This window comes from Odocoileus virginianus, chromosome 7 (genome assembly GCF_023699985.2).
Source record: "Odocoileus virginianus isolate 20LAN1187 ecotype Illinois chromosome 7, Ovbor_1.2, whole genome shotgun sequence".
In the NCBI taxonomy this organism is placed as follows: Eukaryota; Metazoa; Chordata; class Mammalia; order Artiodactyla; family Cervidae; genus Odocoileus; species Odocoileus virginianus.
This window is the reverse complement of record NC_069680.1, coordinates 42196716-42211460: the sequence shown is the minus strand read 5'-3', so window position 1 is coordinate 42211460 and position 14745 is coordinate 42196716. Positions and strand designations below refer to the sequence as shown.

Below are 14745 nucleotides of genomic sequence, written 5' to 3'. Positions count from 1 at the left end.
TTAGGTCCAAGGCCTTGAAATATCATATCCTGGAATACTGACAGCATCCAGTTCTCCAACGAATCAAAAGATGCCAGCTGCCATTTTTCATCCTGGTGTTTTGGCTCATTCCAAGTTGCTTATCTGGGATATTTCAGGCATGCAATTTAAGCAGCCAGGAGTGACTTGTTTATATGGCAAGAATGGGGAAGCTTCCAGTCTGGGGAATTAGATTCAGCATATGGGGATAAAAACTTGTGTAGTACCTTTAAGTAAAATGTTCTTATAATTAAAAAAATAGACAGGTAAGCAGTGATAATGATGGTGATGATGATGGTGTTAATGAGAGTTCCTTGAACCATTAGCATGCAAAACTTGCCAATCGTACTCTGAAATCATAGGGTCTGTTGAAGTAGCATGGATAGTGGTTAGTAGGATGGACCTGGAGGCAGAATCCATGTTTGTGTCTGGCTTTTCCCAGGTGGTTCAGATGGTAAAGAATCTGCCTGCAATGCAGAGACACAGGAGACATGGGTTCAGTCCTGGGTTGGGAAGATTCCCTGGAGAAGGGAATGGCAACCCACTCCAGTATTCTTGCCTGGAGAATCCTATGGACAGAGGAGTCTGGCGGGCTATAGTCCATGGGGTTGCAAAGAGTTGGACACGACTGAGTGACTTTCACACATACATGACTGCTTAGTAGCTGTGTGAAAAGTAGCTTCATTTCTCTGTGCCTCAGTTTCTTCTTACAAGATAGGAGTAGGTTTAATAATAGCGTTTATCTCTTTGAGTGACTGTGAGGATTATATAAATACATATATGTTAAGTGGTAGGAATAGTTTCTGCCACTGAATATGTCTGTGTTAGTTCCCTCTGTAACCTTTAATCTTACAAACTCCCATCCTCTCCCTCTGTCTTTACCTGTTGTCCACCTGCCTATAGTTGGGAAGCATGTCCCCATGGGTTTCTCTTGTCTGTGGAGGCAATGATTTCCCTTGTTTGTACAGAGAATAGCCTTGAAATGGATAGTGTCTCTGGAGCAATGGACAGGCATACTCATTGCTTTTTATAAAAGATTTGGGTCCCATAAGTTCATATAAAGTCATTTCCTTCTCAAACAATAAAATTATTTTCCTGGTTGCCTTGCTTTGGTTTTGCTGTTGACATATTGTTATTATTATTTTTTGCTAGTTTAGATTTTTAAATTAGAGTCTGATTTCTACAACAGTTGCATCTTTTCTTTGCATTTCTTCTGGTAAGCACATTTTCCTCTTAAACAACTCCTCATTTTTATTAAAAAGTTTACGATGTTTAAACATTATCTAGCAACAAGCTAGTTAATTTGCTTAACCTCTTGTAAAGTACTTCCAGTGTGTTCTTATTGCTCTTTATTCATTATTATGACTATCTAAAAAATATTGAATAAATAAGAAGTACGTTTAGTACATTTACCAAAAAAGTACCCTGTTTTTAATATTCAGATACTAAAAAATGTTTCTGAACATGATCCGATAATGTCTAAATGATGTTAACATTTGGGTCTTCAGCAAGATTTGCAGCACTATATAGAACCAGGATTTGTAGATGGCATACTATGTGTAGCTTATTAACATTGACTCTGTGAGACTGACTCAGCATTGGCAGGGACAGGACTGAGAACACACACAAAGAACAGGGTAACAGCTATAAGCAAGACTGGGTGACTGGTGAGCGGCAGCTTCACTTCTCCGTGCTCCTGGCCCAGTTCTGGAAAACGTTGGCCTTAACCTTCACCTCTGCACGTCAGCATTTGTGCTACTCCTTTGGATTTGATGTCCTTGGATTCTAGGTTGATGGCTGAACAAGCGGGAGATTTATGAGGCTTTCCTCCTATTTCTTATTTTTCTCAAGATTTGGAAGAACTGTACATTTTCCAAGAATCCCAGATAGGGATTGCTGCAAGAAAGCATCGCTCCCATTTCACTCCAGAGGCGCTCCTGGAGGTCACCGTGAGCCCACACACACTGTGGGCTCTGATCCTCTCTGACTGCACCTCTTAGGAGTCTCGCTCTGCTCGCTGTGGTCCAGCCACCCTGGTCTCTGCTGGCCTCAGATGCGCAGACTTGTGCTCCTGTCCACCTGGAATACTCTTTCCCTGACCTGTCGGTCCTCTCCCCTTCCGTCAGGACAGGCTCACATTTGCTGACCATGTAAATAAAGTAACCCAGCCCCCCGCGCCCCATCTCCCCCCACGCACTTCTTGTCACCTCCCCGCCTTCTTTTTCTCCATGGCACTGCTCACTTGTCTGATGCCACTCTGGGATGTTCCTGACGGGCAAAGGTTGCTGGTGTGCCTGCTCCATCCTTGTGTCTGAAACAGTGTCTGTCACATACGAGGGGCTCTGTAAATACCTGTTGAGTAAGAGAAAGGGATTTTTGGCAGTCTTATAGGGAACAAATGGGATTGGTGACAGAGACGAGTGAGGAGGCTCTTACTGTGGCCACCCTGAAATTTGGTGATAGCCTAAATCGAGGGGCTGGGGAGGAGAAGAGTCGAGACAGGGTGGCTAGGGTGGCGGACTCCACTCGGCAATGGAAGAGAGGGCAAAGGGAGCCATGTGGAATGTTCCCTGTTGCTAGCTTGGCAATAAAGTATACCAGAAGAAACCCCTAAGCATTTCTTTTATAAAGCAAATTGTATTAATAGGATAAGGAATAACTTATTTCTGCAATTTGTGTTTATCTGAAATACAGTTTCTCAAAGACTGTAAGTAACCTTTGCTGAAATGCTGATTTTAATTTGAGGTCAAGTTTCCTAAAATGTTTTGAAAGCTAGCCATGCCAGGAGGTTTGGGCCTCCAGGGAATTTATAAGTTTAGACAGAAAGGCTTTTCTATATCCGGGAGCTAAACTGGAGTTTCTGAAGGTCTGAAACTTAATTAGCTTTTTGGTATCTTGAGTTAGTAGCAGAATTAATGTTTCAAATAGGAAGTTTAGAGTTCTTTCTTTTAAGACTATTTCCTTTTATAAGAATGGCCTCTGAGGCAAAGGCCTCAACCACATCCTTTATTCTACTAGTTCCCCTCTGGATTTACCCCTGAGGTCCAGGAATTGGCATCTTATGGATGGCTGGAGTAAACAGCTTACTTGGAGGCCAGGCCTTGCCCTGTTTCTTTAAGACCTGGATCAGGAAGATGGTGAATTTCATGAAAATGTCAGTTGATTCCACTTCATGTGTGTTTTGGAAATGGATAGAACATGACTGCTAAGGGAATTCTAAGTAACTTGGGTGAATTTACACTAATTCCAGATATTTGCTATTAATAATTAAAAAAAAAGCCAAGTTGATGGCTGTGAGGTTCTTCACTGATTACAGTTCATTACCTTGTTTTTAGATACGTTAGCTCTCTTTTCGCTCTTCATCTCCCATGTTGGAAGCTCTGCTCTTCTGAAAAGCTGAGATGATGATGTGATGCTGGTGACACTGCTGACATCACCCTGTGTTGGGGGGCTCTGCTTCTTTGCTGTGTGGTTGAAGGACCTGGGGACCTCTGGGGACATCACAGAAGGGAAGGGATCAGCCTAGAGACTCTGCAGTCATCTTCTAGTATGGAAATTCTGTATTCTAACTATAGTGATGGTAAGAAGAATGCAGTAGATCTGCATGTACTGATGTGGAAGACTGTCCATGACATATTGTTAAGTGAAGCAACTTGTAGAACATTTTGTGTGTCTAGAATAAGAAGCATACATAGTGATCTAATCTATTAGCAATTGGGGGAGTCAAGGGCAAGGATTTTCACTTCATTTATATTCCTTGGAACCATATTTTATTCACTCGTATGACTATTATAGTCTTAAAGGAAAGCAAGCAGACAGTCAGTGGTTCTGTGACTGCTTCAGTGGCCTGTGCTGGCGACAGCCTGGAGCCGTCCTGGGGACCCCGCGTCCCCACTCCCACGGCCGCAGCGGCCTTGGGCTGAGTGGAGACTGCCCCCTTGGAGGTTCCTTCTGGCCCCTCATGCCTGCCAGCTGCAGCCGTTTGCTCTCCATGCCTGACTCCACAGGTGTTTGGGTTTGTGACCTCTGTTTTAGAATTTCAAGATAAAGGAAGTGCTTCTTAAAAACCTCTTTTAACCTTTTCAGTAGTTGAAGCTAACTTTTCGAACTAGCAGACCTCACTGAGGTTTTGGTGGTCCCTGATCGACAGACCAGGACAGCTTGGTCGTGTGTGTTTGCTGACGTGCACAGTGGATGCTGTGCATATTTGTCACCGCCAAGCAGGTGATGCTATCTCTCCGTCTTGAATGTGGTCAGAGGTGTGACTTATTTTCATTTTCTCCCAACAGCCCCAGTTCTGCCATAACTCGCTAGTGTGACTGGCGCCTCTGCAGCTCCTCAGCTGTGAGGGGATGGCCTGTGCGGGTGTAGAAATCAATGTAGATATTCTGAACTCCCACCGGCTGTGCTCTGAGACCCCTACTCTGTGCTTCTCGCTAAGTGCCTGTCTCTCCCTGCAGATCCCAGGGGTGACTCAAGATCCTGTAAGTTCTTCCAAGCCTAGTCCCTAGAGCTGATCCCAGCTCGGCTGTCTCCTTTGTCACTAATGGGGCAGACCATTGTGGACTGGCATTTAGGGGTGTGGTGGGGGTGTGAAATTTGTTGGTTGTGTTGATGACACTCTTTTTTTCGTCCTTGTCCCATGTGACCTGGCAGTTCTCTGTTCATCTGTGGTCTGTTTCTTGTGCTCTATCAGTGGGTGTCTTGTCTACCTGCAACAGCCCCCAGGAGTTGAGGAGGCCCTTTTCCACCTTTGCTGGATGTTCTTAGTTCCTGTGTCTTGAGATCTTGATCATTTTTCTTATGATATCTGTTGGTTTCTCACACAAATTCAAGTCATCACGGCCCATCCTGCTTCACCAGAATTCTAGGAAATTTATAGATTAGGTTGCTTGAACTATAATTTTTTTTGAGAATTCTTGATTGTGACACCCTAAAGGAGAGTGAAGGTGGTATGATTTTTTTCCTATATCTTTTTTCAGAAAATGCCTGGTTTCTTCCTACAGCCCTATTTTGACTCTTTTACTCTAATGAGTACCAAAGTACGGAACTAGTATTAAGATACTAATTTTGCTAAGGATTCCTGCATTTTCATAGAAGTCTCTTAAAGGTTTGAGGAGTTGAAGTTCTGTGTCTCAAGCGCCTGTGATCAGTGGTGAGTCAATATTTATGATCAGGTACGCTGTATGGTAACTCCTAATTCACTCACGTAGGCTGGCTCACTGTAACGTGACGGCAAGTGGTGCCTAGGTTCTCTGCAGAGAATAGTGGTAGATGGGGTGAGACCAAGAGGTGGAAGACATGCTGGGAGGGCTTTTCTACATTATGCCACGACCCTCATCTCTGCTGTTTTCAAGGGCCTTGTGACAGACCTGTATTGGGGCCTATCAGAATTGTTGCATCTGTTGCTGTTAATGTAAGCATAACCACACATTAAGATAAAGACTAGCAAATGGAGCATCAGCAGCTTAATAATTAAGAAAATAACGTCTTTGCTGGCTGTTTGAACTAACCAATATAGATAGCCCCTACAAGAGAAATAGCTGTAGGCCTTTTAATGAACGACATGATTTTAATGCATGACACCAACAGCCTGTCTTAGAGCTATTAGCTGTCATAATTTATCAAGTCGCATATTAAAAGCCATGATTCAGAGAGGCAGGCATGAACTTTTCCACTTGCCTTACCTTGCTGAGGTCATTTTAAATGTCCTAAGTTAGAAATTGGGTAAAGATATTTAGTTTGCCAAACTGAAAATAAAAGAATATGACATTTAGCTTGGAGTTGAAAGTAGATTTTTTTGGCCTCTAAGTCGCAATACTACTGTAATGTAATAATAGTGATTTTCATTTTTAAGTGAGTATTGTATGTCAGAAAATTAAGTGCTCTTTATACATAATCTTATCTAATCCACAGAGCAACTCTGTGAAGATAGTCCCATTTTATAGATGAGACAGCTGAGTTACAAAGAGGATAAATGCCTTGACCGAGGTCATATAATTAACTGGTAAATGTTAGAGCTGGCATTTGAACTGAGGTGGTTTAACCCACGTCCAGATTCCTGACCACTGGCATCATCCCTTAAATGGATGATGACACCTCACTTTGTCATTGTTTAGTTGCTAAGTCATGTCTGACTCTTTTGCAACCCCATGGACTATAGCCTGCCAGGTTCCTCTGTCCATGGACTTTTCCAGGCAAGAATACTGCAGTGGGTTGTCATTTCTTTCTCTATCCAGGTGATCTTCCAGACCCAGAGATGGAACCCATGTCTCCTGCATTGACAGGTAGATTGTTTACCACTGAGCCACCAGGAAAGCCTGGAAACCTCACTGGCCAAGGCTAACTGTGACCTGACTGTGGTCAGGGCTAATTTGACTTCACTCAGGAATGTTTAACCTCAGCAAAGAGCATAGCATCAAGATGGGTGTTGTGGCTGTATTACTTTTCTATGGCTGCTGTAATGAATTACCACAAACTTGGTGACTTAAACAACGCACATTTATTTTCTTTCAGTTCTGGAGGCTAAAAATCCAGAATTAGTTTCACTGGGCTGACCTCAAGGTGTTGGCAGGGCTGTGTTCCCCCTGGAGGCCCCAGGAGACAGGCAGCCCCTGGGCTCTTCCAGCTGCTGGTGGCTGCTGACACTCCCTGGCTTGTGGCCTCCGTCCTCTGGTCTCTGCCTTCTGGTCACGTTGCCTTTCCTTCTGTCTAGTGTCCGATCACCCTCTGCCTCTTTTTTATAAGGATACATTTGTTTGCATTTAGGGCCCATCCAGATAATTTTCCCATCTCAAGAACCTTAATCACATCTGCAAAGTCTTTTTTTTTTTTTTTCCATTTAAGGTAACATTGAAAGATTCTTGGGATTGGAACATAGGTATCTTTGGGTGGGGGGGCCTGCATTATTCAGCCTGCCACGGTGACAAGTAGAAAAATTAGAACTTTCAGTCCACCTTGTAGGAGTATCCTTCATTTCAACAATTCCCTAACTATTCTGCAGGACACAGATGCTAAAAATGTGAAAAAAATTTCATGGTCTAACAGATTTGAGAGTTATTGTGTAATATATCCCTCTTTAAGGAGATTCACAATGTACAATGAAGGCTTTGAAAATTCCTAGGCCAGAGAAAGTTGCTTAACTTAGTTGAACCCAGAATTCCTTAGACATAATTGATTAAAAAGCACTTCCTTTTAAGGGTACACCTATTAACATGCCATGATGTACTTGTAACACACTTTAGGAAGCATAGTACTAATAAGCAGGTACTAGTATTTATTACTTGCAAGTCTTTGGAAGGCATGGGGGAATGTCTTTACTGACTTTGTGTTACTTAATAACTTAAACATACTTGGAATTGATTTGAAAGAACTACCCTGAACAAATAAACAACACTGAATGATACTGTGATGATTTTTAATATTTTCACTGATATTGTGCCAGATGAGTTACAAGGGTCCAGATATGCTACGAGTTACGATAAGGGAGAAATTTTTCTTGTGTGGAATGATCTGAAGACCCTTCCCAGAAAAGGGACCCTAATTCATCTAACCGGAGGAGAAGCAGGGGTACATCCATGTAGGAGCAAAGAGCTTAGCCAAAGAAGGGAGGGCTCATCTGGGGAAAAGGGTCAGGGGTTCTGTGGATTATGCCTTGAGTGTTAGTTTAAGGGTTTAGACTTGATTCACTAGGCCAGGGTTTGACCCACTAGATATATGTATGCCCTGTGGGCCAAATCCAGCCCTACGCCTGTCTTTGTTGGAGCACAGCTACAACCGTTTGTTTACCTATCTTGCATGGCTGCTTTAGTGCTATATTGGCAGAGTAGGGTAGGCTTGCCAGGTTTAAAATTCTTACTGTCTGGGCCTATATGGAAAAGGTATGCTGCTCCTGATATAGATCAGGGGGGTGGCTGTTGAAGGGCTTTGATCAGAAAGGCCTTATCCTCAGATCTGTGTGTTTGAAATCTTATTCTGACAACAGTGTGGGGGATGGATTGGGGAATAAAGACTAGAGAGGGTAATGACCAAGGGAATGGGAGAGGAGAGAACAGAAAGAGACATTTTGGACGACAGTAGGGAAGATGGAGGAGCCAAGGATAATCTTTCAAAGCAAACTTTTAATTTTAGATTAGTTTCAGATATAGAGAAAAGTTGCAAAGACAATATAGAGAGTTCCTGTATGTTCCCCTTGCTCAGTTTTCCCTGCTGTTAGCATCTTATAATAGTATGGTACATCTGTCATTAACTAATGATTCAGTATTAATGCTAAAGTCACATTCTATTCAAATTTCTTTAATTTTTTACATAATATCCCTGTTCTGTCTCAATATCCCATTCAGGGTGTCACGTTACATTTAGTTGTCATATCTCCTTAAATTCCTAGAGTGTTAGATTATGGTTGTTTTCAGATATTACTCATTTTTGATGACCTTGATAGTTTCGAGGATACTATTTTTTTTTCCAGGTATTTTATAGAACGTCCCTCATTTGGGATTTGTCTGATGCTTTTTCATGATTTGACTGGGTTATCTATTTTCATTGTGTCTACAGTACATAGTGTCAGCATGTCTTACCACTGTTGATACTGACATTGATCCCTTGATTGAGATAATGCTTGTCAAGTTTCCCCGCTGTACAGTTAATTTTCGCCCACCTTTCCATCCTCTGTTCTTTGGACAGAAATCAATTTGTACAGCCCACACATAAGGAGGAGGGAGTTATACTTCACCTTCTTGAGGGTGGAGTATTTACATAAATCATTTTGAATTCTTCTGCACAGGCTTGCATATACTCCCTTATTCATTCATTCAATTATATCAACAGAGATCCCTGACCATTTAGTTTATGTTTTGGACTCTAGTCCAAAACTACATTGTTTATTTTGTTGCTCAGAATTGCTGTAGCTTTGGCCATTGTGAGGTCTTTCATTTGGCTCCTGTATCCTTTGACAGGCTCCCATTGTTTTGTGTGTGTGTATGTATGTATGTGTATACAATGCACGAATGTGCATTTTAGCAATGTTTCTGGCTCTCCAGCATCTTTTAGGCTCATCTTGTGTATTTCCTGCTCCAGCCTAGAATCAGTGAGTTCTCCAAGGAGCCATGGCTAAAGATAACTTTGAAATTTCCAGGTAAGACAGCATTACCTCCATTTCTGACTCACAAACTTCTACTACTTAAATGAAGAAGGGAAAGGGGTAGGATCCTGGGAGATGGCTGTCCATTTAGGGCTTGAGCAGAAGTAAAAGTTGTCAAAGGGTGCTGAGGAGGAGGGGTAAGAGAAGCAGGTGGCTAACAGGAGTGGTAAATAATACGGCCTCCCAGGTTGAGGAGTGTTTCAGAGCGGGAGAGTGGTCAGCATGCTTGTAAGTCAAGGAGAGCATTGTTTAGGGGTTGATAGTATGGGAGTCTGGCTGGACTGGAGGGTTGGGAAGGAAGAGCAGTAGGAAATAAGGTGGGGCTGGATGTCCGGCCTTGCAAACAACAGCAAAGAGAATTTGCCTCTGTGTTCAGGAGGAGGGCTGAGCAGAGTGGTGTGTTAGGATAATTAGTTTGGCATCCCTACGCAGATTAGATAGAGGGGTCAGAACTTGTAGTTGCTTCATTGGGAAGCTCTTAGAAACAGGTGTCTGGAGAAATAGTGAAGAAGTGTGGAACCCTTAAGGCACCATTAGCCATCATAGATTTTTGCATATACTAGGATTTTTTTCCATTATATGAAGGAAAAAAAGTGGAATTAGTGATTAAGCATTCTGCTTACAAACAATAAGCTTAAACAACTGAAAAATCAGGCTGTCTTGGGACTTCCCTGGTGGTCCAGTGGTTAAGACTATGCTTCGATTGCAGGGGTGCAGGTTCAATCCCTGGTCCGGGAACTAAGATCCTGCATGCCATGTGGCATGGCCAAAGAAAGAAAGAAAGAAAGAAAGAAACAGGTGGGCAGGTTTCTCTGTTCAGACAGGAGAGAGGTTGGAGCTGATGAAGATGGATGTGATTAGGAAGCTGCCTCAGCTAGCTAGACCAGCCTGTGATTTGTTATTTGCATTGGGTTTGTTGGTTCCTGGTTCTTCTAGTCACTGGACATGCTTAACTGAAAAACAAACAAACAAAAACGAGATTGTCCTAAAATACCTACCTGCATTGGTATAGTTATGTGTCTCTCCTTTTCTTGGAGGAGAGTTAGAGATGAACTTGAGCTCTGCCCAGAGTGGAGCTCACACCATCCAAGTTAATGGGATATGAAGTTTAAATTTGGTTTTCACAGGCTGACTCCAGTCAGTTTCAGAATGATTTCCCGTGGAACTTCCTGCTTCATCCTCTTTTGGTGGTGGCTTTGTTTTAATAGTTGTGATGCTTTCTGAGATAACTGATGGTGGAGAGGGACATACTGAGCCACAGTCTTGCGGAGAGAATAAGCCTGGGAATACTTACTGTTCACTGGTTGCTGGCATTTTGAACTTGTCGTTTCTTTTGCATACAACTAGGAGGATAAATGTTCCTACACTTGAATCTACCTGTTTTATTAAAAGGGAAGCATATTCACTAAATTAGTGGTATGATCTGAACTTTCAGAAATCGCCCTATTACTCCTCAGACATTTTGAACACATACCTCTGATTCTGAAGTAGAGTCCTATTTTATTATTTAATTCGGCCAGCCTCAAATGCTGTGATTTGTGCATTTGGTTCAATAGAAGCAGTGAGTAGCTCTCCTTCGCCTTGTTTCCGCATCAGTCCTCTTTAGGTGAGAGTGAATGAATTTAATAAACTAGGTCGTCTTCATTCATGTGACCACCAGCCCATTTCTATCAACCAGGAGCCTCTGTTAGGCTCTTTTCTGAGCAGTGACACCCACTATGGGGTGGAGACAACATTTTGTTAAAGAGAACTTCCAAGATTTTTTTTTAAATGAGGATAAAAATTCCTACCTCATGTGGTTCTTAGTAGGTCTAAGGGATGAAATTCAAGTGCCTCGTGTTCTACGCAGTCTTTTTTTTTTTTTCCATTTATTTTTATTAGTTGGAGGCTAATTACTTTACATCATTACAGTGGTTTTTGTCATACATTGAAATGAATTAGCCATGGATTTACATGTATTCCCCATCCCAGTCCCCACTCCCACCTCCCTGTCCACCCGATCCCTCTGGGTCTTCCCAGTGCACCAGGCCCGAGCACTTGTCTCATGTACCCAACCTGGGCTGGTGATCTGTTTCACCCTAGATAATATACATGTTTCAATGCTGTTCTCTTGAAACATCCCACCCTCGCCTTCTCCCAGAGTCCACAAGTCTGTTCTATACATGAGTCTCTTTTTCTGTTTTGCATATAGGGTTCTCGTTACCATCTTTCTAAAGTCCATATATATGTGTTCACGCAGTCTTGTTTTTTAAAATTCTTTCTCTGGACTTTGCTGCAATGACTATGCCTTGTGTTTGTTGCTACAGAGTGCTGTTTATTTAGCAGGAAAGTCATATGACACAGATCCTCGAGAAAGGAAATTGTTTGGTTTCCTCTCATATCATCCAAACAGCAAAATCACCAATGAGGGACACACCAGCACTTCTTTCCAAATTCACTGCTTATAGAAACAGGAAGGAGAATTTTTAAAAAGGAACTGTTGGGGATGGCCACTTCCTCTGTGCTCCACTAAGGCCAGGAATCTCAAGTATGCCAGGCACAGAGGGGCCCTGTGATTGCCTGTAACATTACAAAACTTCCCCTGTTGAGACAGGTTCCCAATGTTCTTTCCACACGTGTTTCAGAGAAACAGCTGCCTTGGCATCCTCAAAGCTCGTCGCTTTCCCTTTGCTTCACTTTGGTAATATTGTACACGTCTTCTTTGAGCAACCACCCATGCCTCGGCTGCTTTCCTTTCATCTCTTTTTCCTCCTTTCAGGCCAAATCTATGAAAATTTAACCAGATTATTTACTAGCTGCAAATCGAAGATGAAGGTAGTTTTGATATATCGAACACATAAATGGAAATAAATGGCACACCCTTCTCAATTCCTTTCGAGCACATGAAGAGGGGTGGTTGCCTCGGGTTCCCACCCTCGGAGTTTACAGCATGTTTGGGGAGAGCTTACAGAACACAGGGCTATGTGCTGCAGGCGCCCTGGGCGACATGCTAGCCCCTGCTTACATTTTCTGATTTTCCCTCTCCCTCACGTTGTTAAAACCCGTAACCCTCTATAACTGCTAGGTTGCGTTTTAGTTTATTGTTGAACAAAGGATCTATCTCAGATTTGCTTCGTGGATTTGAAGTTAGTTGGACCTGATACTTGGGTCTGTCTTAGCTTTTCAATAAAAGCTTTCGATTTAATTTTCTGTTAAGGAAAGAACAGAATGTGAGGATAAGCAAACTCTTAGATGCAACTGAGAATCTATCTTAGAGATGGGCGCACAAATGAAGTGAAGAAGACTCTTCAACCGACTTGCCTTCGCTGCAGCAGGCTTGTGGCGTGGCTCATAGCGCGTTTAGGCTTAGGGGTAGAAGTGTGGGGTGTAGAACTCCGGGTTCCAGTGTCGGAATCGGTGTTTGCAAGAGTAGACGCTGTGGTTCATCCCCTCCCTGTGTGACCGGCACGCCTCACCTCTCCTTTCTGAGCTTCAGTTTCCTGACCTGTGAAATGGGACAATAAAAGTAACCCTCTCAGAGTTACTGTGAAGATTAATGGGTTAATTCGTAATACCACTTCAGACACACCCAGCATTCAGTAACTGTTATATGATATTGTTTTATTATCACATTCCTACAAGTTATGTCAGCGCATGTGAGTATAGCAGGTAAGTACAGCAGACATTTAAGAAATAGATGCATCAGCACTTGTGCATCCAGATGGGTCATTTTCTTCCTGAGAATGGTCTCTGGTAGAGAGTGAGTCCTGATTGTGACAGTTCTGCCTGTGCAGGACATTCTGGGGATGTGTGCCCTGGGACTGCCTGTGATGGCTTCTTTACTGGCTAGTTTACTCTCACTTGAGTGAATGTAGGTTTGAATTTATTTATTTTTTTAAGTTAAAAGATATTTGGAATCAAGTCAAGTGAAACAATGTTTTGCTTTAAAAACTTATCTGTAAAGTGTACTCACAAGCATAGTCATTGAACCACACTAAGTTTTTGGTGGCAACATGCAGATTATTTCGCTTTGGCTTTTGGGAGCCAAAGGCTTCCCTGGTAGCTCAGATGGTAAAGAATCTGCCTGCAGTGCAGGAGACCCAGGTTTGATCTCTGGGTTGGGAAGATCCCCTGGAGGAGAGCATGGCAACCCACTCCAGTATTCTTGCCTGGAGAATCCCATGGACAGAAGAGCCTGGGGGCTATAGTCCGTAAGATTGCAAAGAGTCAGATACAACTGAGTGACTTTTACTTTCACTTTTCACTTTGGGAGCCAGTAGTTTATATCTACTTCTTGCTGAAGCAACTATTCCATGCCTGTTTATTTTGCCCTCCCTTTCTCCTCCAAAAGTAGAACATTACATCCCTGTTTCAACTTTGTTTCAGGGATTCACTTGCCTGCAGGTTATATCCCTACGAAAACTCCTTTTTACTTGAATTTTCACCCCAAACCCTTTTGTTCTAATGGTTAATACTTTTTAATGACTAGATATGTGACATGTATATCCACTTGCCTTGGCTTTTTAAAAAAACTTGATTGTCAGGCCTGCTGCGCGGATGTGGTGGAGCATACTGTCTCATGTCCTCAGTCTCCTCCACTCCGCTCCCTCCCTCTCCCCACTAAGATTCCAAGTGATTTGAAAATCACTTTAGAGTCACTCCTAAGTCAGGTTGCCAGCCCCTCTAAGAGTGTTTTTCCAGTAGCATGTTGTAATGGAAAATATCTATTTGCCTTGAAACATTCAATGCTCTGCAGAAAGTCTCCAGGAAGGTTTCGGTACTAACATAACTCCTCTGTGCTGTCTGGATGGTGGCAGATCATGTTAAAAACAGTAAAAACTAGGAGATTAGAAAAAACTTTATTCTCTTTCACAGTTGGCATTCAATTGCAATAACTAATCCCCCTTCCAAAAATATGCATGAATGTTTGCTGAAAAATAAAAACTAATTAACAAATAAAGTTGGGACTTTCTGAACAGTATATATCATTGTGATATATATATATATATATATATATATATATATATATATATATATAATTTATAGACAGCTAGCTTTTTATATTTTTATATGTAATATATATAATATACATTATATATAATATGCATATGTATGGTTTTATACATTTTATGTATTAAATACATTTAGTTTTTCTGTTTTCTCACAAACTTTTCTTTATGGTCCTTAAAACAATTTTTTTTTAACCACTTTACTTTGACTCATGCTATTCATAAATTCTCCCTCTTCTGACCTTTATTATTTCCAGACAAAAAATATTTTTATGCATATTTTCTGCTTAAGCCTAGATGGATGAAGGTATAGAAATTCTAGTTTATCTGCTCTCTCAGTTTTCAGGTGTCTCACAAGCTATTCTTAAACAGATGTCTCAGAATTCAATGAGTGGCAGCACTTCAAAACAGTGGTTTGTAAGTATGTGTGTCAGATCTTTTTGAATTTCTAAAAATAATTTGGAGGGGAAGGTGAAATGCACTTCTGGTCATTTTAGACACACAGAACCTGGAAAATTTTGTTTACACACCTCTTTTGGATGAAGTGCAAGTCTTTGAAGAATGAAAAGCAGAGGTTAGTTATAGGGTGTGGTTGTCTTC

The 14745-nt window shown here is 41.9% G+C and overlaps 1 protein-coding gene across 14 annotated transcripts in view; it reads left to right on the top strand.

Annotated features, from left to right (window-relative positions):
• SGMS1 (sphingomyelin synthase 1) overlaps positions 1 to 14745 on the top strand; it is a 317203-nt gene that overhangs the window by 61559 nt on the left and 240899 nt on the right. The window contains exon 1 of one of the 14 annotated variants that reach the window (XM_070470580.1): positions 9094 to 9151. The exons of 12 other annotated variants lie outside the window; for them this stretch is intronic. The gene's annotated coding sequence lies outside the window, so the exon portion shown is untranslated. Of the gene's footprint in view, positions 1 to 9093; positions 9152 to 14484; positions 14563 to 14745 lie in introns of those variants that run through there. One more of the 14 variants, XM_070470581.1, reaches the window with a different exon arrangement.